Below are 22380 nucleotides of genomic sequence, written 5' to 3'. Positions count from 1 at the left end.
CTGAAAAACAACAAGGCCTCAGGAGCAGATGGAATCCTTGCCGAAGCGCTAAAGCATGACGGAGAAGTACTCGAAGCAAATCCATGTCCGCATCACTCTCATCTGGAAGGAGGAGACCATGCCGGGGGATCTCAGAGACGCCGTAATCGTGACCATTTTCAAAAAAGGTGTCAAGACCGATTGCAGTAATTACAGAGGAGTCTCCCTGCTGTACGCTACATCATCGCAAGAATCATCCTCAATCGTCTCCTGTGGCTGAAGAGCTCCTCCCACAGTTACAATTTGGATTACGTCCACTTAGAGGCACAACGGACATGATTTTCACTGCACGACAAATCCAAGAAAAATGTATAGTGCGGCATCAACCCCTGTGCATGGCTTTCTTTGACCTCACAAAGGCCTTCGCCTCTGTAAATCGAGAGGGATTATGGAGTGTCCTCCTCAAATTCGGCTGTCTTCAAACATTTATCACCATCCACTGCCTGCTTCAAGATGACAGGCAAGCCATGATCCTTACTAACGGATCCACCACAGACCCAATACATACCGGGGTCAAGCAAGGCTGTATCATTGCACCAACACTTTTCTCAATCTTTCTCACTGCAATGCTTCATCTAACCTCCAACACGCTCCCTGCTGGAGTGGAGCTAATTTACAGGACGAACGGGAAATTGTTCAACCTCCGTCGCCTCCAGTTGAGAACCAAAGTTGTCCCAACCTCTGTCATTGAATTATAGTATGCAGATTACGCTTGTGTTTGTGCACACTCAGAGATCGAACTCCAAACCATCGTTAACACCTTCACTGAAGCGTAGTAGAGTCTGGGCCTTACATTAGACATCCGTAAGACAAAGGTTCTCTACCAAACTGCCCCCACCATACAGTACTGCTCCCCGATTATCAAGATCCATGACAAGACCTTGGACAGTGTGGACCACTTTCCATGTCTTGGGACCCTCCTGTCAGTGAGGGCAGACATCAATAACAAAACACAACACCGCCTTCAGTGTGCCAGTGCAACCTTCGGAAAAGAGTGTTTGAAGACAAAAGTCTCAAACCCGGTACCAAGCTCATGGTCTGTAAGGGGGTAAGAAGTACACTTGAGTAAGAAGCATAAGGGAGTTAGGAGGTTCTGAGGAATCGGGAGTTCCTCTGCCTTACAGTATGGATTGTAATAGTGACCGATTATGTAAAGCACGCTCATACACTTGCTTACATTGGGTTAAGAACAGGGAGGCAGCAATGCCTGATGGTTAATGTACCATCATAAGTAGCCAACACTGCATTGACCCTTAGCACAGATAGATATAAGATGAAAACATACACTCAGTACTGAATAACAAGGGCAGTGGAGAATCAACAGCCTAGAAAGATAGCATACCCTGGGAAGCAAGGTCAATCAACACATCATGAGGAACTGAGGCAAAGTTGAACACATTCCAGAAGGGTGACACCATGGGAGATGGACAGGTGGGGGAGAACCACTCAGAGCCAGTCTGAGCAGTAGGCCAATCGGTAGTTTTGTAGGAGGGTCGCACAAATCGAAAAATCGTATAACTGTGCTTGTAGAACTCTTGTATTTTGAAGTGTTCATCGGAACATTTCCTGAGCATGTTCGAATAAAACTGGTTAACCGAGGTTTCATCTGTGTGATTCCGTGGTCGCTGTACAATACAGGCAGGTGTCGATTCCTTATATCAGGGAGTCCACCTTGAGGAAGAGAAGTCTTCTTTTTACCCCTACAATTGGCACTCGAGCAGGGTACAGACCCTCCGACACAGATGATGTGGCAGCTAGCAATGGCAGTGAGTATGTTTATCACCTGCAGATCTGTAGCATTGATGGGGAAGAAGGTAATCTGTATAAAGAACTAGAAGGGGGTAATCTGTATAACTAAGTTATAGCGAACCACGGAAGGATGAAAACCAAGGTAGGGGATAGGTGTAATTCCTGAAGCATGACAGGTGACACGGCAATAACAGGGTGAAGCCTGTATTAATCGTGTGCGGTGCAAACAAGAAGGAATGCAACCTAAAGGCGGGTGTGACCCCAGGATGTTTAGGAAACACTGGCCAGTGGGATGAAATGAAGACCAAGGGGGGATATGGATCAAAAGTGTCCCGGGTATAACTGCTAGCAGGAAAAAATATACAATAAAAACTTACGAGTTAAACTCGACACAGAAGCTGCAGCTTTGTGCCGAGAAAGAGAAACAAAAATGTTTAACTATGGACTGGAGGAAGGCCATCAACATATTATTAAGTTAGGATTCAAAAGGGGGGGGGGGGACGATGAGTCTGTATGTTTGTTCTAGATAAAACTTGCAACTTTGAAGCTAGAAAAAGAAACCATTGTACATTTAATTGGAGAAAAAAAATTGCGATTTTCTTATGTAGTTTAAATAAACAATGGAAAAATACATAACTTACTGGATGTGATATTGACTGTGAAAAGGATATTGGTTTAATTGGAGGGTAATTAACCAATGAAAACCGAACTTTCATTGTGGCCACAGTGAAATTCCGGTTTTGTTTCAAAGTGTGAATATTGGAAAAGAGGTAAAAGGCACTCTATGTTGATAATGATTTTAAATCATGGAAAGTTCCTATTGCAGTAAAGGAGATTTAAATTTCGGGTTTGAAAACCTTTTTAAAATCGATGCTGTATTCTGATACCGGGAAAGGTTTAAAAAAAAGAATTATGCAAAGTCAAGTAATAACGTCAGGTTTTCTTACAAACCTGCAAAGGAGTTCACCCTTTCCACTGACAGCTGTTTTATTTAGCTCACCAAACAATTTTAGCATCGCTGCATGAAATTATAAAAAAAAATACTGGACATTTTTAATTTGGGTTTCTTAATTGGAAGTGAATATTTTCCCATGTGCCAGACGGTTATAAAGAATTAAAAAAAATGTGTAATCTTTAATATGGAAAGAGTGAAGTAACATATCTAGAATACATAAAGCACAAGGGAAGAGACAGCTGCCTGAGGACAGAAGGGAAGCAATCCTGTTAGTGCCCAGACCAGGAACCGTGAAAAGGGTCAGGCAGGTACCAGGGCTATTCAACTACTGCAGAAATGTTGTTTCCGAATATGCTGAGATGGCCCAACCTATACAGAACCTTGTCAAAGTGGGGAAACCCTCCCAAGATCAGGAAACAGCGTTTGTAAAGTTAAAACAAGCTCTCACAAGTGCTCCAGCCCTGGGATTACCCGACCAGAATCTATACCTACCACAGTAAAGATCATTACATGGGGACAGGCATAGGCCAGTGGCATAGTAATGTCAGGACATGTTATCCTACATACCCAGCATCCCTTAGTAGAAGTGCTTAACACATGAAGGCTAAAAACGGTATCTGACATAAGAAGGGCTAGGTGGGAAGCAATGCTCTTACCACCCCACCCCCACACCTCCAACGGGATGGTAGCAATAAAAGACAACTGTAACAACCCTGCAGGGTGGATCATTACAGGGAGAGGAGCATCCGTGTAGCCTGACAGGAGAAGACGAGGAAAGTAGTCAGGCTAGTGAAACCCCGCTTGAGGAGGCAGACATGGATCTCTATGTAGATGGGTCTCGGTGCCATATCAACGGGACACCACGGACAGGATGGGCGGTGGTAGATAGCAGCGGACAGGTTAGAAGGGAAGGATGGCTAGAAGGGGGTCTATCCGCTCAAGTGGCTGAATTGATGGCTCTCACTGAGGCTCTGAGGCTGGCTGAGGGAAAAAGAGTAAACATCTATTCAGACAGTCGATATGCTTTTGAAGTAGTGCATGATTATAAGATAGCCTGGAGCAGATGGGAATACATGACCTCAGGAGGAGGGCCAATTAAACACTAGGATTTTGTAAAAGAATTAGTGGAAGACTCCCTCCTACCCCAAGAGTGTGCGATAATAAAAGTCAAACCGCACATAAAAAATTACTGATCAACACCAACAGGGAAACACATGGGCAGATGAGGCAGCCAAGCAGGTGGCGGAGACAGGTACACTGGCCGGGGAAGCCCAGGTTGAAGCATGCACTATCGGGCCTGACGAAGTAAACATGCTTAAGATACAGGGAGAAGCCACTCCACAGGAAAAGGAGGGTGGAAGCAGAGAGGGGTCCAACAAGGGACTGATGGGGTATGGAGGAAAGATGGGAATTTATACCACGGGTATGTCCATAGGGTAGAACCAACATGATAAGCTCGATGTCCAGATGGTGGTGGTGGAAGGGAATAGGTAGAGATATAGAGAACCACTGCAGAAGGTGCCTGACATGCACAAAATACAACCTAGGGGGGAAAGCAAAGGTCAGAATGGGACATCAGCCCTGGCAGGAAGGATCCTGGGAAAACTTAGATAGATTTTACTGGACCATTACCCAGCAACAAGGAGAAGACATACTGCCTAGTTATAAAACCACGATGGGGAATGCCACTACAGCTGGACTCAGATCAAGGTACACACGTCACAGAGAAGGTGATGAAACAGGCCTGCACTTTACTAGGGATCTGGCAAAAATATCCCATATCATCCGGAATCTTCCGGATTGGTGAAACGAATGAATATGACCTTAAAAGCGGCCCTAGCCAAGGCAATGACTTAAAAGCACAGGCTAGAGATCAACAAGTAATCAAGGACTTAAAGAACGACACTAAGGAACAGAAGGTCAGGTGATGGTGAGGATTAACCCAGAGAGGTCCCGGCTCGCACCAAATGGATCAGATCCTATCGCGGTAATAATGGTAAGGGACACATGCGCCTGTGTAGTTATAAGGGGTATTGGCAAGTGGAAACACTGGACCCAGTTGAAAAAGCATGGTCACTAATTAACCGGTGACGACCGGGAAATAATTGTTTTTTTGCAGGATTTTGGTGCTCATGGGAACCATGTGGGGTAATGCAGCCTCATATCAAGGACAACAGGCTGAGGAACAGCAAGGCCTGTATTACAGGGACTCAGGCGACATTAGTTGTGATAAAGAATCAAAAACGCTTATGGCGACGGACGGAACAATAGTGACTTAAATTGCAGCGTCGGAATAACGGGTATAAAACAACGTAATAAGGAAATGAATTAACACTGGGGATGGGACAGTAATATAGGACCAATAATTAGTGTGAATAAGACTGCGGTGTGTTTTATAACCAGGAGCGGGGGGGACAAAGATTTCACTCAACATCTATGAATGGTGATGGAGGGTTATCCCAAGATCGACCCACCCGCTACTTTAGCAACAGTGAGCACTACCAGGGCCCTGACCACCACACCCCCAGCGCCACCAACGTGTCCAACTATGAACACTGGGGCAAAAGAGGGATTGGTAATAAGGCAGATCAAGGATACACTTCGGGTACGTCAGTGAATAATTATTATATTCCTAAATTTAACAGACTTAACCATCCCCAACTTCTGCGGGTCAAACACCATAAGCCTGTGTAAAAACCTGATCCTGCGAGCAATTGAAGACCCTGAATCAAAAACCATGAAGTTTAATGTGGAAAGAGGGTCAGGTAAAAAGTGGGACCGGGGAAAAAGAAGGATACTAGAAATAGTAGGCGCGGGAAACGCGGCAGGATATGCGACGGGAGTTGTGATGGTAAACGCTGTAGACCTGCACATGATAGATGATCGAGTCAACGCCCTAACACGAACCTTACAGGGATTGTTGGAGAAGGATGAGGCAAATGAGAAGGAAAAGGCACAACTGGGGAATGGCGCGGAAAGGGAATTATTGCAAGTGGCCCACACACTGCAAGACCACGCCAGAACTATAAATTCGATAAATAGAGCAGAAAAAAACTTGAGTAGCATCATACAGACAGAAATAATATGCGCAGGATACGGAGCTTGGTTACTCATTGCTATATAACATAACCTAGAGCAACTTCAAAATGGAAAGGTGCCGGATTGGATAACCTTGATGTATTTACCAACTGGACCTTGGACAAAAACATGACTCATGCCTGTGAGGTGCGGAGAATCAGTTATGCTTGGGTCCCAAAGATCAGATGTATAACCGGACATTTAAATATAATAGGTTTTGTATTATCTATACCACAGTATGATGTGACAAAGGGAGATCTCCTATACCAAACAAATAATATAGAGGATATAAGAAATCAAACTCGCGTGTGGTACCATGACAATCCAGAAATGTAATTGAAGAGAACAACAGTACTAAGAGTCTCAGCATAGGTAATTGTTATAAAAATAACCAAGTTGTTTTATGTCGAGATCCACTAAAAATGATCAAAGTTGAATATGGAGATGACCAAGTGGATGGGTGCACCTTGAGTATCACCCCCTAGTACGGGACTATGAAATTAACGCTGCTCCACGAGGAAATGGGGAATGATAGAAGCATTCTGGAAGGCACCGAACATTTTGAGTCTCTTCGTCGTGAGCACGCGGAAGTCAAGTACAAACAGCGGAAGCAGTGTACAACAAACCAAGCACCCCACCATCTGTCCCTTCAACCATCACATGCCCCACCTGTGACAGAATCTGTAGATCCTGCATTGAACTCATCAGCCACCTTAGTACTCATCTTAGTGTGGAAGCAAGCCATCCTCGACTCCGAAGGACTGCCTAAGAAGAAGGAGACCGCAAAGCCACACGCATCATATCCCCTCACTCTGCCTTCCCTACCCTCCTCCTGCACGTTATTACTCACACCAACTTACCTTGCACCTCCATCCATCCCTCTCTATCTACATTATCACTTTCCCATCTCACTAGCCATCCCTCACATCACCCTCATCCTAGTCCAATCATATCAACTAACAATACACAAGGGTAGGCACGTGTGTGTTTTAACCAATGTTCATGTGAAGTTTCTGTTAATGTGCTGCCAAACATTGAAATCTTTATTTTCTACACTTTGCTTTCTTGGACAGATCTGTGTGCATCTTTGGAAGTGGCTTAGTGAGTTGCAGTGAATGATGAGACATAACGGTACTTCCTGCAATGGTGATGAGTGTGAAAGGAATGGCTTGGGCATTGCAGGAATGCTTTATATTGTTGGTGTGATGTGGTGGCAACCTGTCACATCATGTGGCAGCCAGGCTGTGCTGCATTAAGTGAAGTATATGGTGAGGCTATTCCTGGCATCCCGGGTAGCAATGTGGTCAGGTGCTGATGTCCTCTGTCCTGTATAGCATCGGGTGATTGCGGAAAAGGTTGGTGTGATAATTGGTGCTGCTGGCGTGCCTGGTGCTGCTGGTGTTGGGGATGATCATGGCCCAATTCTGAGGACCAAGGTGAGAGAGTGTAAAGTGCACCCATGCTGATGGAATAGATGGCAGGTGAAGTAGAGATGACAGAAGCGATCTATCAATGATGGGAGAGGTAATGAGGTCAGACTGCATGGAGACTTGTGTAAAGACTTGCAGCATCCTGAATCTGCAGTAGAAAGGTAATTTAGAGATGCTAGTGCTTAAGGGAAGATATCTGAATCAGCTGGGAGCTATGAGTTGACATTTTAAGTTGTCACCTCATCAGCTGATTCAATGGACATTGAATTCTCACCTCAGCTTCACTGATGAAGTTTAGGCACAGCGGGAAACCCATGGGAGACCTGTGAAATTTAAAAAGCTGGGGAAAAACGCATTGCTAAGTGGCTGTAAACAAGCCACTAATGATTTGAATTGGGTCCCGTGGCGCTGCCCATCAGGTTTGCTCAGCACTGGCAGACCTGGCATCGGGAAATGAAAGTGTGCGTGTTTTTGACAGCGGGTGCCATTCATCACATACCCATTACTCTACCTTCCCTACCCTTCTCCTGCACATCCTTACTCACACCAACTTACCTTGCACCTCCACCCATCCCTCTCTATCCACATTATCACTTCCCCATCTCACTAGCCACACCTCACTCACCCTCATCCTATTCCAATCATATCAGCTAACAACACACAAGGTATATGGCATCATCTGAACATGGATTAGATTTCAGCCTTGTAATCACTCTCAGTATCTATTATTTTATGCATACTTTCCACTATAGAATATTTTAAAATAGAATATATCCACCAACCTAAAGAACAGATCAGTTAGTTTAATGTACTGTTCTATGAAAGCTGATCAGGATGCTCGATTAACAATGACAAACATTTAATGAAATATTCCAAAATTCTCAATGATTATACATTCCACTGAGAAATAAAAACTCCATGGGAAAAGTGATCCATCCATGGCTAACTAAAGTAATTTAGGATATTATAAGATTAAAAGAACAGGTTTCTAATGTTGCAAAGAATAGTAGTAAGCCTGAGGATCGGGAGAGCTTTAGAAACCAGCAAAGGATGACCAAAAAATTGATAAAAAAAGGAAAAAAAATAGAATATGAGATTAAACTACAAGAAACATGAAAAAGATTGTAAGAGCTTCTACAAATATGTAAAAAGGAAAAGAGTAGCAAAAGTAAATGTTGGATCCTTAGAAGATGAGACAGGAGAAATTAGAATGGTGAGTAAGGAAATGGTAGAGACTTTAAACAAATATTTTGTATCTGTCTTCACAGTAGAACACACGTAAAGCATACCAAAATTAATGGGGAACCAAGGGGCTAATGAGAGTGAGGAACTTAAAGTAATTAATATCAGTAGAGAAAAAGTACATCCTCGGGTTTTAAAAGAGGTGGCTGCACAGATAGTGAATGCATTGGATGTGATCTTCCAAAATTTCCGAGATTCTGGAACGGTAGCAGCAGATTGGAAGGTAACAAATGTAACCCTGCTATTCAAAAAAGGAGGGAAAGAGAAAGCAGGGAACTATAGACCAGTTAGCCTGACATCAGTCATCGGAAAAATGCTGGAATCCATTATAAAGGAAACGGCAACAGGGCATTTGGGAAAACATAATATGATTAGGCAGATTCAACATGGTTTTCTGAAAGAAAAATCATGTTTAACAAATTTATTAGAGTTTATTTGAGAATATAACTAGCAGGCTAGATAAAGGGGAACCAGTGGATGCAATATATTTGTATTTCCAAAAGGCATTTGATAAGGTGCCACATAACAGGTTGCTACACAAGATAAAAGCTCATGGGATTGAGGATAATATATCAGCATGGATAGAGAGGATTGGTTAATGGACAGAAAACAGAGGAATAAATGGATTATTTTCCGGTTGGCAAGCTGCAACTAGTGGGGTGCCGCAATGATCCGTGCTTGGGCTTCAGCTATTTACAATCTATATTAATGACTTAAATGAGGGGACCGACTGCAAAGTATCAAAGTTTGCTGATGATACAAGCCTAGGTGGGAAAGTAAGCTGTGAGGAGGGCACAAAGGTGGCAAAATTGCCCTTTTCTATAGCCCTACTAGCACCTCGGTGGGGCATTAATGGGGCACAACGAGGTGATGCTTGGGGGAAGGGGATAATAGCACCTTCGGGGAAATTGCACCGGAGGTTTGGGGGACATTGTGCCGTTAGCACCGCATCCTGCGATTTGTGCCCTGGGCTGGCCTCTCACCACCCTGCGCTGACCCCTTTGCGCCCCACAGGGGAAATGACCCCGTAGGCAGTGAAGATGGTGCCATCTGATGCCGCCGCCAACTTCGCGGGTTGTGAACCTGCTGGACATCCGCCGCCGGGGCGGCTTTTGTAGGAGAGGCCATTCGCGCCATGGGCCGCCATATTTTTCGGGCGGCCAACTCTTCTGTCAGCCCAACGGGCGGCCACCAAAGGGACTGCAGTGCGCAGCGGCCCTCCCCTTTAAATGAAGAGGAGGGGTGATCTGCCGTGTCTGTGCTACACAAAGCATCTGTGATACTGGACTCAGTGCCACAGTACTGCCCTGGGAGCGCCCCTCCATGGACGCGGAGCACCTTCCAGCCCTGCGATTGTGAGTTTGGAGGTGGGCCCACTGTTCAAATGGCTTTGATTGACATTGGGTTGGGATCCCGGTCTAAACCCACCTCTGTGTGAGTTTCTCAGCTGTCAGGTCTGCGGCTGATCGCAAACCTGACACCAGGTGGCGGACCAGTTCATTGACGTACTTAACAGGTAGTTTAGTGGTATTTAAGAGGATTAAAAGCAGGCACTTAGAATTTTACCACCTTTTTGTTGGGTTTCCCGTAACTCTTGGAACCCGCCAGCTAAGTGGAGTCAGGTTCTCAGTGACTCTCTTTTGCTTTGCCAAGTTGACAGCTACAGATGTGGTATAAAAGCTACCAGTTCGCAGCTGTTCACTTTCCAATGTCAGAAGATGAAGCCTTCAGGATTTGGAAGGAAATTTTGAGCTGTATGCAGGTTGGAAGTGTTTGCTGTGTACTCTGTATTCACTGTCATCTCCTTGGAGCATCTTTCTCATCATTGACAGATCGCTTCTGTCATTTTAATGTTACCTGCCATCTATTCCAGCAGCATCGGTGCCCTGGAAAAAGATTCTCCTTGGTACTCATAATTCCACAACAATCAGCCCAATGCCAACATCAGCAGGCACACCAGCATCACCAACAACAAAACCAACCTTCTCCGCAATCACCTGATGCTGCACAGGACACAGGGCATCAGCACATTACTGCCCGGGACACCAAGGATGGCCTCACCATGGCCACATTTACTTCACTTGATGCTGTACACGCTGACTGCCACATGATGCACCAGATTGGCACCATCCCACACCAGCAACATAAAGCATCCCTGCAATATCCAACCCATTCTTTTCACACTCATCACCATTGTGCAGGGGTACCCTTATGTTTCACCATTCACTACAACTCACTAAGCCACTTCTAAAGGTGCACACAAATCTGTCCAAGAACACAAATGTTCAAAATAAAGATTTCAATGTTTGACAACACATTAGCAGAAACCCTACATAAAAATTGGCTGAAACCCAAGTGCCTATCCTTGTGTACTGTTAGTTGCTATGATTGGACAAGGAATGATAGTGAGTATGAGGGGTATCTAGTGAGATAATGAAGTGGTAATGTAGATAGAGAGGGTTGGGTGGAGTTGCAAGGTAAGTTGGTGTGAGTAAGGATGTGTAGGAGTAGGGTCGGGAATTCAGAGTGATGGGGATGTGATGAGTGACACAGCAGGATGAGGTTGAGTGTGGCTTTGCAGTAATGTTTCATTATCTACTAAGAAAATTGAAAGGTTTGTGCCACTGCAGCCAGCTCCTCCAGATGACATCCCTGCTTGTGCCCTCCTGTGGAATGTGCAACCAGGCTGCGTTGGTCTCCTGGAGTAGTTTCTTCTGTTCATTGGAATGGAAGAGAACCTCTCAACATGCTATGACTCCCTCCATGAACATCTGGAAGGAGTCATGGGAGAGCCTGGGTGCAGCCATGCACCTCTGTGCAGTGTTTGTCAGTGTTTGCAGCACCTCAATGCTGCAAACCACTGACAGCACAACTGTCAAACAAAAGTTGGGAATGGTCCCTTTAAGGAAACAGGCTGATGGCGCATCATCAGATGATGTCATCAGACCCGCTTCCAGGTAATTGGCCGGGAAACCCACAGGGCGGGCATAACAAGCCCCAGCCATGGAAGATTTAAGGGAGAGAGTGGGCTGCACTTTTCCACGTTGCACCAATGCCGCCCGCATTGAACTTGACTCTGTTGACAAAATCCCAGCCATTAAGTGTGGAGAGAAAGCAGGAGTGGGATACTAAAGTTGCATGATCAGCCATGATCATATTGAATGGTGGTGCGGGCTCGAAAGGCTGAATGGCCTACTCCTCACCTATTTTCTATGTTTCTATGTTTCTATGGGCAATAAGGTGGCAGATGGGGTATAATGTGAGGAATCACTGGTGTAAAAATTGAGTGTGATGGTGACCTTGACTGCCACTGAGAGAGCTATCCTCACCCTGGTCTGAGGCTCGAGGTCTAGTTGCAGGAGGTGGTAGAGCTCTGTGACCATGTCCTTGCTGAAGTGCAGCCTTCAAACATACTGATCCTCAGTGAAATTGATGTCGGAGAACTGCTGCCGAAATACCCTGGAAGGGTAAAGCCTCCCGTTGAGAGCCCTGTTAGCCTTCCTCCCTCTGGCCACATTTTGCAGTGTTTTTCTCTGCCTCAGTTGCCTCCGACAGTGATGCTGGTGTGTGAGGCCCAGTGCCAGAACAGCTCTCATGAAACAATATAAATGTTGGAGTTTCAAATCTGCCCTCAATGAAAATCAGGAATTTTTCAGAACCAGAACACTCCTTGAACTGCAAATCGATCAAATCTGTCAAAACGCCTGTCTGCCTTTTTCAAACTAAGAAGGAAACATTATTGTCCGACTAAAGCTTCACTGGATGCTGGCACCTTTACCTAATGCTCCTCCAGCCGACATCCGACTGAAACCCAATTGCTGAAGCTGTCATTGTCAGCGCCAGGCACTAAACCAAGGGGACAGGAACAATTTTTGTTCCGGGACGCTAGCGGGGCGCTGCGCATGGTGATGACATCAGCATTGCCGGGCGCAGCAGAGCAGGGCGCTACCTGTTACCGCCGTCGCAAAACCCCCGCCAAATTTAGCGGGAGTCACTGTTCCTCCGTGCCCGGTTGCAAAGTGATTTGGTCCTCGTTAGCCCCCCCCCGGGGCCCAATTTTTCCAAGTATATTCCAATCATTAGCTCATTATTTTTTTTCCTTCTTTGAGATTCTTTATATCACAAAGTTAGCCGCTAAGATGGTGAAATTATAGAAAGAGTAGAATACTTGCTTCTCAAGCAGATGGTCACAAGTTCCAGTACTTGGACAATCTGTCACCCATATCTGCCTGCCACCTGTTTGGATGAACTTGAATAATTCGTAACCAGGCTGCTGGGTAGAGTGAATCATAGAAGCAAAGTCCTACTTCAGGGAAAAGAAAAACTAAAAGCATTCACCACACTGAAGCCTATTGGTCAGTTAAGGAGTAAGATTGAGGGCAGTCACGGAGAGTTTGATTGTCTACATCGCTTCAGCTTTCTGAAGGGCCAGTCCCAAGAGTGAAAACTGTGACAATATAAATCTTGTGATTCTGTGTCTTTTTAAATTCACTGAAAATGTAAAACATGTGCTAAAGTATTTTGTGATTTAAGTTTCTATTCTTATAGCAAGGCAGCAACATGCAAATCACAGTAAAGGCTTCTGCTGTTCAAGATTGCTCAACTATATATTTCCATGAAAGCATGAATAAATCACTCTCTCACCTGCCAATCTTTACTGTTCAATGATTTTAAACAATTATTTCTTATGCACTGCACAACAATTCATTCTAACACAGTTCGATCAGTTCCATCTGAAATACTACATGGATCTCCAACAGGTTATTATTGATGTCAACACACATGTGCAAAATGCTCGTAAAGTTGACAGTTGTAACAATCTGGCAAAATGAAAACAACAGCAACAAATAGTGGAGCGAGAGAGTCCTTAAACCATGAATCAGAATCAATAATTGTCAGTAACATATAAAATATGCTGGATGACCCTTAAGCAATCAAGCTTGCAATCACAAAAAATAAATGCAGAAAAGAAATCCATCATGCTACAGTTACAAAAACATGCAACATTTAATTCAAAATGTTCAGATTCAAAAATTAAGATAAATGGATTTTTTTTCCAGTAAATTGTGCTTTCAAATATTGGACATCATTGGCTTATAACAGTGACAAGCTAAGTTGACTTTGAATTTATTTCCTTCGATATGTGGTTAACTGGGTTCCCATTTTGGGTATGTGAGTGATTCTGGTCATTAAGGGCCCAAATTTGGCCCTCTGGTTTTTTCGGCACACTTACCTGAGGTGCGCCAATTTTCTGCTCTCATAACGGCGCCGAAAATATGTCCCCGTATTCTCCCCGCTCTGTGGAACGTCCTAGTGCTTGGCGTGACGTAGCAATCACAGTGGGGTGGGTGTGGAGCTAGGGTCCTGCGCCTAAAAGAGTGCCGGCAGCTGTCCGCATGCGCAGTAGAATGTTCGCACATGCACAGTAGCTCCTCACATGATGATGATGATGTGTGCCTGCAGCGTGGGACCCAACGCATCTCGCCCCTATCCCGGGCTGAGTGGCCTGCCGCACAGGCCGGCTGCTGCCTTCCCATGCTGAGCACTACAAGAAACAGGTTGGTGCGGGGAGATATTTGATCGGGGGGGGAAGAGTTTTGATCGGGGAGAGGGGGCGGGGGGTGGGGAGGAGGAGAGTTTCATTAAATGATTTAGAAAAAGAACAAGCTGCTCCCTAGACTGTCTTCTGATAAGAGCAGTAAGAAAGGCAGTCAAGACCATCAAAATTCAACTGCAAACTATATAATAAACTGCAGAAATTCAGATTTGTGGATTTTCAAGCCAACGCAAGTTGAGCGATTACATTTATGAAGAGAAATGGCCGAGTGTACATAATCCATATAAAGGTTACCTCGGACAGAACAGAATGGCTTCACTGACAAGAATTCCTTGGATGTAGATTTAGCCTCAAGGATTGACTGTGCTTCAATATATCTTGATTTTCTGTTCTTGTACTGTGTATTTTGTTTTCCAATTTTACAGTACTGGTAGAATGATTAAAATAATGAAAGTAACAGATTACACTAATAATTGATTCATAAATGGTTTTATGAAACTCTTTGTCCTGATATAAATGATATTAAAAAGTGCATATTTTGTGAAAATTTATATAGTGGAATGTGTAAATTATGCAAAAGTTATAGTACGAGAACTGTATTAGTTGTTCTGAAGGTGTTTAGTGCTTTGCAAGGTCCTCTCCGCTTCCCTTCCCCCGCCCCCATCTCTGGCTATCTGCACTGATTTCTTAACTCCGCAAGGGTTTTCTGTGCGGCCACATACACTGGTCTGAGTTAGTTTGGAGCAACTATTAGCTGTCCAAACTGGCTTAAATGGCCAAAACAGGCGTAGGTTGCTGGTAAAGCCCCCTTTTTGAACAAAATGAAACTAAACTAAAAAAATCCTAACTAACTCACTTACACTGGCGCAAATTAAATGTGCAGAATGGGGATTTTTAATATACTCTAGAAAAATCAAGTTGTTCCAAAAAAAACGGAGCAACTCCTGGGCAAATTTGGACCCTAAGTATTGATGATGGAACACAAGCTGTTTCAGGCTTTGATATCAGTCTGTTGGCTAACATGTGCCTAACTCATGGCATTCAACAGTGTCCTTGTGTTTTTGTAAAATCGCTGGCCATATGCTAGCTCTCCACAGCAAGCAATTCTCTGAAACCTGCTCACCATCTGTCATTCTAAGCTCGATGTCTCATACAGTAAATCTCAGTTAATCAGAGATCTGAAAAAAATATCTGCATTCTATTTGTAAATTATTTTGGATGGACAATGTAATTCTCCAATGCAGTGTTCTCCTTTCTGTTTAGTCCTATATTAAAAGACTCTGGAATAAATTGGCCCATTTTTCAGGCACTATGTGGACATCTAAGGCCCCAAAATGGCAGGCAGGAAGTGTGCATACACTTCTGACCAGAACCGGCCACATTGGGTAAGGACAAACAAGAGGTGTCCTTTACCCATGCCTGAAGCAGGAGTTAGCCCATTGGCATATGCAAATATGAGGCCTAATGCCTGCCTCAGGTTCCCACACCAATATTGGTTATGCTCTGAAGCAGCCTGCACCGAATTGATCCCCGAACTGAAGCCCAACCCCCTGATCCCATGTCCAACCCCCCAATCCCGTCCGACCCCAAATCCAATTCTCCGTGAAGTGGGTATTGAAACATTAAGGCTGATCACCATATTTTCCCGACCTCCTCAATATTGTCTACTTTCTGCAATAAGATTTGTGTTGTGTAGCAATGTCCCACAGAACTTATTGCAGAGCTAAAGGACACTAGTACAAAATTAAGAAGCCTCAAGCTAAACTGGGGTTTGAAGAAACTTTTTTCAGAGCACTGGGTATGTGAAAAGGCAATTTAATACAGTTTTGGGTAATTCCTTCAGAAAAAGTGGATGTATATCTATTCGAAAAAGGTTTGAAGATTACAAATTAAAAGCAGAATAGGATAGAAAGCAACAAAGACTTGAACCGATATAGCAACTTATCACACCTCTCAGAATCAATCAAAGTGCATCACATATAATAAATTACTTTGAAATGCAGTTAGCGTTGTCATGTAGGGAAATTATCTCGATCATCTTCATAGATTTGAACAAATATTCTATGGGACGTGATGGGTTAGGGTTAGGGTTAATATCATTTGTGGAAAGAAGCTGTCTGGTTTAAATAATAGAAATGCAAGTTTAACTAGCCAGACATTTTGTTTGATTAGTGCTATCAAGGCAAAATTCTTCTGAACTTTCCCTAAGGATAAAGACTGGGTTGTGGTACAATGGTGTAGATTGTGTTTGATTAATGTGCCAATTGGCTTTTTCTTATCCACCACATTTTATGTTCTCAGCATATAGACTACATTGTTCTGACAAAACAAGTTTAATAAATGGCATGTTTATGAAAGCTATGGAAGTTATAACAAACAACTCTGTAATTTATTTCTCTTTACTAGATCTATAAATAATCTAACTAAACATCAATAAATTAAAATTGCCTGAATTTAAAATAACTCAAATTTTCCTAAATGGGGATCATGTTGGGCCAAAGGCTGGTCTTCTCAGTTAATAAGGTGAACATAGACAAGAAAGACAACATGTTATATAGCATATGTTTCCCACCATTTTGAATATGCTATAATGATGAACATCAAGCAAGGATATAATTTCCTGACCAAAAGGTAATCAAATAAAAGACCTGCTCCCATCAATCTACTAGCTGCTAAGTGTCGCATTAGAGGAATGCAGTTTGATTGGATCTCACTCTTTTCCAAGTGGTTCATCTAGATAAGCTAAGTGACCACATAAAGATTTGTTGACATGATATTATCTCCTACCATTCTGTATACTGAGGCTAGCAACATTTTTATATTTCAAAAAGAATTATACACTTCATGAATTCCATACTCAGAAAGCATAACAGCCAGTTCAACTTAAGTGAACAGCTTAGGGAACAGAAATTGAAAATCCAAATTTCTTCTAACCTGCCGCTGTGGCTCAGTGCTCCCCAAGGCAAATCTGGCAAATCCACCTTGTGCACATTTTATTGCCGTATACTATAGAGTAAATATTATAACTATGCAATTCTTGCAGACCATTTGTGGGGCATAAAGTATACTGCTCGAAAGGTTCAGATAGAGCTAACATACTACAGGTACAACGTCCCGAATCCGGCTATCTCGGGACCGAGGCCATGCCGGTTTTTGGGTCTTTCCGGATTTCGGAGAAGAAAATCCGACATCCCGAATCCAGCAACCTTGGGGCCGAGTTTCAGGTTATCCCGGATTTCAGAGAAGAAAATCTGACATCCCGAATCTGGCAACCTTGGGGCCGAGTTTCGAGTTTTTCCGGATTTTGGAGACAATCCGACAGCCCGACTCCAGCAACCTCGGGGCCGAGGCTGGGCCAGTTTTTGTATTTGGTCTCAGGTAAAAATGGCACTTGGGCCCTGATGACATCATCAGAGCCCAATCTGCATATTTAAAGGACCCCACCCTTGCCACCTGCAATTTAAAATTGCAGTTGGCGAGATCAGGACGCCTTTTAACTGCCCCTTTTTATGGTAATGCTGAAGTCCTGCTCAGCAGAATTAGCTACCTCTCCTAGCCAAGCTATTGTGGTGCTACTATTATACTGGCATCCATCTGACAATCTGGAAAATTGCCCAGGTATGTCCTACCTAAAAAGTCAGGTCAAATCAAACATGATCACTTGATCAATTGCCATTCTAGCAGCCTGCTCTCAGTCATCAGCAAACTGACATAAAGATAAATGTTCATGATTATCAAAGGCCAATCATTGCAGCCACTGATTAAATACAAATTACATTTCTATAGCATCTTTAATTAGAAAATCATCCCAAGCCGTTTCACAGAGGCATAAGAGGAAAATAAAATTGCTATCTTGCTCCTTTCTACATCATCATCATCATAGGCAGTCCCTCGAAATCGAGGAAGACTTGTTTCCACTCTAAAAGTGAGTTCTCAGGTGACTGTGCAGTCCAATATGGGAATTACAGTCTCTGTCACAGGTGGGACAGATAGTGGTTGAAGGATAGGGTGGGTGGGAAGTCTGGTTTGCCGCGCGCTCCTTCCGCTGCCTGCGCTTGTTTTCTGCATGCTCTCAGCTACATATCTGCAAAGTGACCTCTGTTACCACCAAATAGTGGCATGGAAGCCAAATCCCTGAAATATCCTGGTACTTGCAAATTCTCCTTTGTATCTGCAATGAGCAGAACGCCTTTGCACCATTGAAATAGTTTTAGTGCGGGAATAACAAGATGAAAAATCTATGAGAATAGATACACACATTAATAGTCTAAAAACATCTAAAGAGCTTTGAATTCAGCTCTTTGAATTCATCTTATTTGTAGGAAAGTTTGGAGGAGCTCCATCAATCAGAGTGGCTATAGCTTTACTAACTGTTGTGAATTATATATTATTTTCCTTATTCAAACTATATTGATTTAAAACATTTTCAGACTGTTTCATAATGCCTCCTTCTGGTGAACAGAACATTTATCGTTTTATTGTACAGAAGGGAGTCAAGCAAAGCTTATCTGAAACTAAAGATAAGTAGCTTCAGATTTTCAGAAAATTGACAGATGTCATTTCAAATCTACTAGTGATAGGAACAATGAAAATGAATACAAAACAAATAGAATACAAAACAAAACAATATTAATTCCTGTAATAGGATGTTAAAAAAACAATGTAAACATTTTTTTCAAAGATTTAAAGAGTCGCTTTGGTAATGTATTTAATTGAAATTGAAAGTACACGTTTCAGTTTCTTTGAGAGTACATGCATATGTTGTTCATGATAAGTCACGAATGCCATAGTGAATTAAAATAGCTTTTTATGAACCAAAGATGAATCATTTAGTATATTGGTTGAAGAATAAAATTCTTCCATTACTAGAAACATTGCAAGAGCATTGCAAGAGCACTGTAATTAAAACAAATTATTCTAACCCTTTCAAAAGGGCATTGATATTAGGGAAGTTCACAGAAAAACAACAAAATGATGGTGACTCTTGGAACTTTCTAAACCGAGTTTGTGAAGAATTAGATTCAATTTTTATTTTAAACGCTAAGATGAAGGGATAATATAGATGCAAGCAAATTATTTAATTTAGATTGTGACCACAGCACCTGTATACTGTTAACAAGTAACATGTGAGAATAAAATGATTTGTTTTTATGTACAGAGTTGTGGCTGTGTGAACAGACAACCAAATAAAGAAGTTAATTCTGTAGCAGTTGGCACCTTTAAACATAGTTGGATGAATAGCTTGTTAGCTTGTTAGGAAGGGGATTAGTATTTATAAGAATATAAGCACAGACAGAGATAATCAAATACTCTGCGGAACATAACGATTCCTGAGTTTCTAGGCAACATGTAATAGTAGATAAGTACTTTAGAGTTTTGCCCTCTCAGGCTCCTCCTGGTTTCTGGTCTAGCAGTAGGGTTTTCAAAAGCCTCAATTCTGCCTTTTGCTAACTTACTGGAGCTAAATTGGATAGCCCTCGAAAACAGGTGCAGGGATCGCGATGCACGATTACCCTGTGCCTGTTCAGCATAATGCAGGCAACACACCGACTTCATGCTGCCTGCTCATTATAATGATTTCTGTGTGCAGCCAGTGCTAATCGTGCTGTTCATTGGCTGCACCTTTCAGCTGGGAGCCCGATATCTTTACTTGTTAGAACAACTTAAAGCTAGCCTGCTCTGCTTAAAGCGAGCCTACACTGCTTAAAGGGAAGGTGCATTGTGGCTGCTGGAGGTGCTGAGCTCATTAGGAAAAGAGCTGTGCTACATTCAACAATGGCTGACCATGGGAGAGAGGGTGTACCAAGGCTTCCGATGCTGCACTGGAGGTCTTGTTGGAGGAGGTGGAAAGGAGGTGAGATGTCCTGTGTCCACAGGGGAGCAGGAGGTCTTCCAGACACACCATGAGAAGGCAATAGAAACAGATAGCCACGAAGGTCAAAGAGTTTAGTCCCAAGGACCTGAATGTAGTGCCACAAGAGATTTAATGACCTCGCATGAGTATTCAAGGTCAGTGAATGCATTTCCAAATGGCATATCCTACCAACTGCACTACTAGCCTCATCCACTGCTCAATTCACCACACCCATCACTCACCTACCAACAATCTCCATCAGTCTGGACTCATACCTAACGTTCATATGCTTCATCGTACCCTCATACACTTAGCACTGCTGCAAATCTCACCACACTCACTGACACGCTTCCTTCTTTCTTGCAGGAGAAGGAGACACACAACCGGAGGCAGCAAGAACTAACCGGAGGGGGACAGGCGGCCTGCATGTTCTAACCCTGATGGAACAGACAGTGCTGGCCATTATGGGAGGGACCATTACTGAGGCCGTTGCTAGCGGCAGGGCTGAATCCATTGAAGATGACAGTATAGTCATACCTAATCCTCCTTCTCATATCTGACTTGTCCCCTTATCCCACAATCTCTTCTGACTCACAAGCTGCAGATGGTGTAAGCATATACTTCTTACTTTCTCTCTCCTCTCACCACAACCTTCCCATTGACACTTTTTCCTTTCAGATACCCAAGTATTGCAATCTGCCCAGGCAGTGGAGGATGACCATGAAGACGGTAATAATAGAGACACACCGTCACTTGATTTCGCACTCACAGCCACCATCTTAGATACTGACACAGTGCGGAATTAGAGGCGGGATCTGCACATGGTGAGCCACCAGGCACAAGCGCGTTGCAGTCAGGGCAGGGAGTAAGGATAGCTCCAGAGGGCGAGGTTGCTCATGAGTTCTGCTGCAGAGGACTCAGATGAGGTCTTTGATGGGCCAGGCTACAGAAGAAGGCTGATGGGTGTAAACAATGAAATGCTTGGTGCACTGGGAAGCCTGCAAAAAAGCCTGCATTCAATATCAAGGAGCACGGAGGAGCCTGGCTCCAACTTGGCACAAGACTTTGTGCAGAGCTGGGAGCCCATCCTTTCTAGCATGCAACTGGTGGCGAACTCTATTAACACACTTGTGGAACCAACCATGATGTAGCGTCTGATGCCCGATGTCTCAGTTTCCAATGCAGCACAAGCAGCTTCCAACGAAAGTCTGAGAGCTGCCATTCAAGCTCAGATTGCTGCCACCATGGCTTATGGATACCAGTGTTCAAAGAGGCTTCCCAGGTGTCACAGCAGTCAGCAATCTATCCAGCAACAGATTGCTGAGCCGCCACCCCGGGGGAGTGGCAGTGGCTCCATGTAGGACAAATCTGCTGTCCTCTCTCAGGATGATAGCATGCATCCTCCCACCCCGCCAGTGCCCTTGCTGTTGTCTGTCAGCCAGCTGACGCTCTTGCTGAGGTGGTGCAGTCCGCAGCCAGGCCTTATAGGTTCACAGCTGCTCAAGGTCCTCCTGCAAGGCAATCTGCAGTCTCCTCCACTGAAAGTCAGCAGCCATGCTGCAGCCACTGGGCTAGCATTTTGTAGGAGCACCAGGACAGGCAAAGCCACATGTAAGACAGGTACTAAGGGAATGCATAAGGGTGATTAGTTTAATTTTGTATGCAATATGTTATGATTTAATTGATACATTTAGTTTGGAATGTGTGTTTTATGTTGGGTTTATTTTTGCATTGTGGCCAAGAAGACAATGTGATGGTCAGTGACAGAGGCAAGATAATGAATGTGGCAATTGGGGTTGAGGTTACTTGTATTGCACTTGAATTAGTACATGAATTAGTCCTTCATGTACAGCCCAGGCAGAAAGGGGCTGGCTAGGTTGCAGCCTCCCAGAAACTTGAAACAACTATGGCAAGTAACAACAACGTGTAGAATTGTAGCAACAGCCAGAAGAAATAAGTCAGCAGCTAGCCTGTAAATAGTTGATGATCCCTTTAAATAGCACTGGTGGGGGATCCTTCATGCTGCCTAACGCGTGTTCAACTGCGTGTGGTTACGAGAGGGCTCAAAAATGGCTGCGCTGGTGTCAAATCAGCATTGCACGCTAATTGATCTCATGATCGGCCTACTCTGCATACTTCCGGTATGCTAACCCCTTTACTCGCTTCAGCAGCACATATACTAAAATTGGAACGATACAGAGAAGATTAGCATGGCCCCTGCGCAAGGATGACACGCAAATTCGTGAGGCGTTTTTCTTACTACTAGAGGGATCAAGGGGTATGGTGAGAAAGCAGGAATGGGGTACTGAGGTTGCATGTTCAGCCATGAGCTCATTGAATGGCGGTGCAGGCTCGAAGGGCCGAATGGCCTACTTCTGCACCTATTTTCTATGTTTACTAAGATTCCGTCTGGCGCACTTGGCATTAAAAGAATATGCGTGCGCAGAATGCCATTTTGGAACCCTAAGTGGGCTCG

General features: G+C 43.8%; 1 non-coding gene across 1 annotated transcript; it reads left to right on the top strand.

Annotated features, from left to right (window-relative positions):
• The first annotated feature begins 22063 nt into the window (after positions 1 to 22063).
• Positions 22064 to 22166, top strand: LOC139263657 (U6 spliceosomal RNA). The gene has a single exon (XR_011593183.1). It is a non-coding gene; the product is annotated as a U6 spliceosomal RNA (small nuclear RNA).
• Positions 22167 to 22380: the final 214 nt, after the last annotated feature.

Source organism: Pristiophorus japonicus, chromosome 4 (genome assembly GCF_044704955.1).
Source record: "Pristiophorus japonicus isolate sPriJap1 chromosome 4, sPriJap1.hap1, whole genome shotgun sequence".
In the NCBI taxonomy this organism is placed as follows: Eukaryota; Metazoa; Chordata; class Chondrichthyes; family Pristiophoridae; genus Pristiophorus; species Pristiophorus japonicus.
This window is presented reverse-complemented; position numbering and strand designations above follow the sequence as displayed.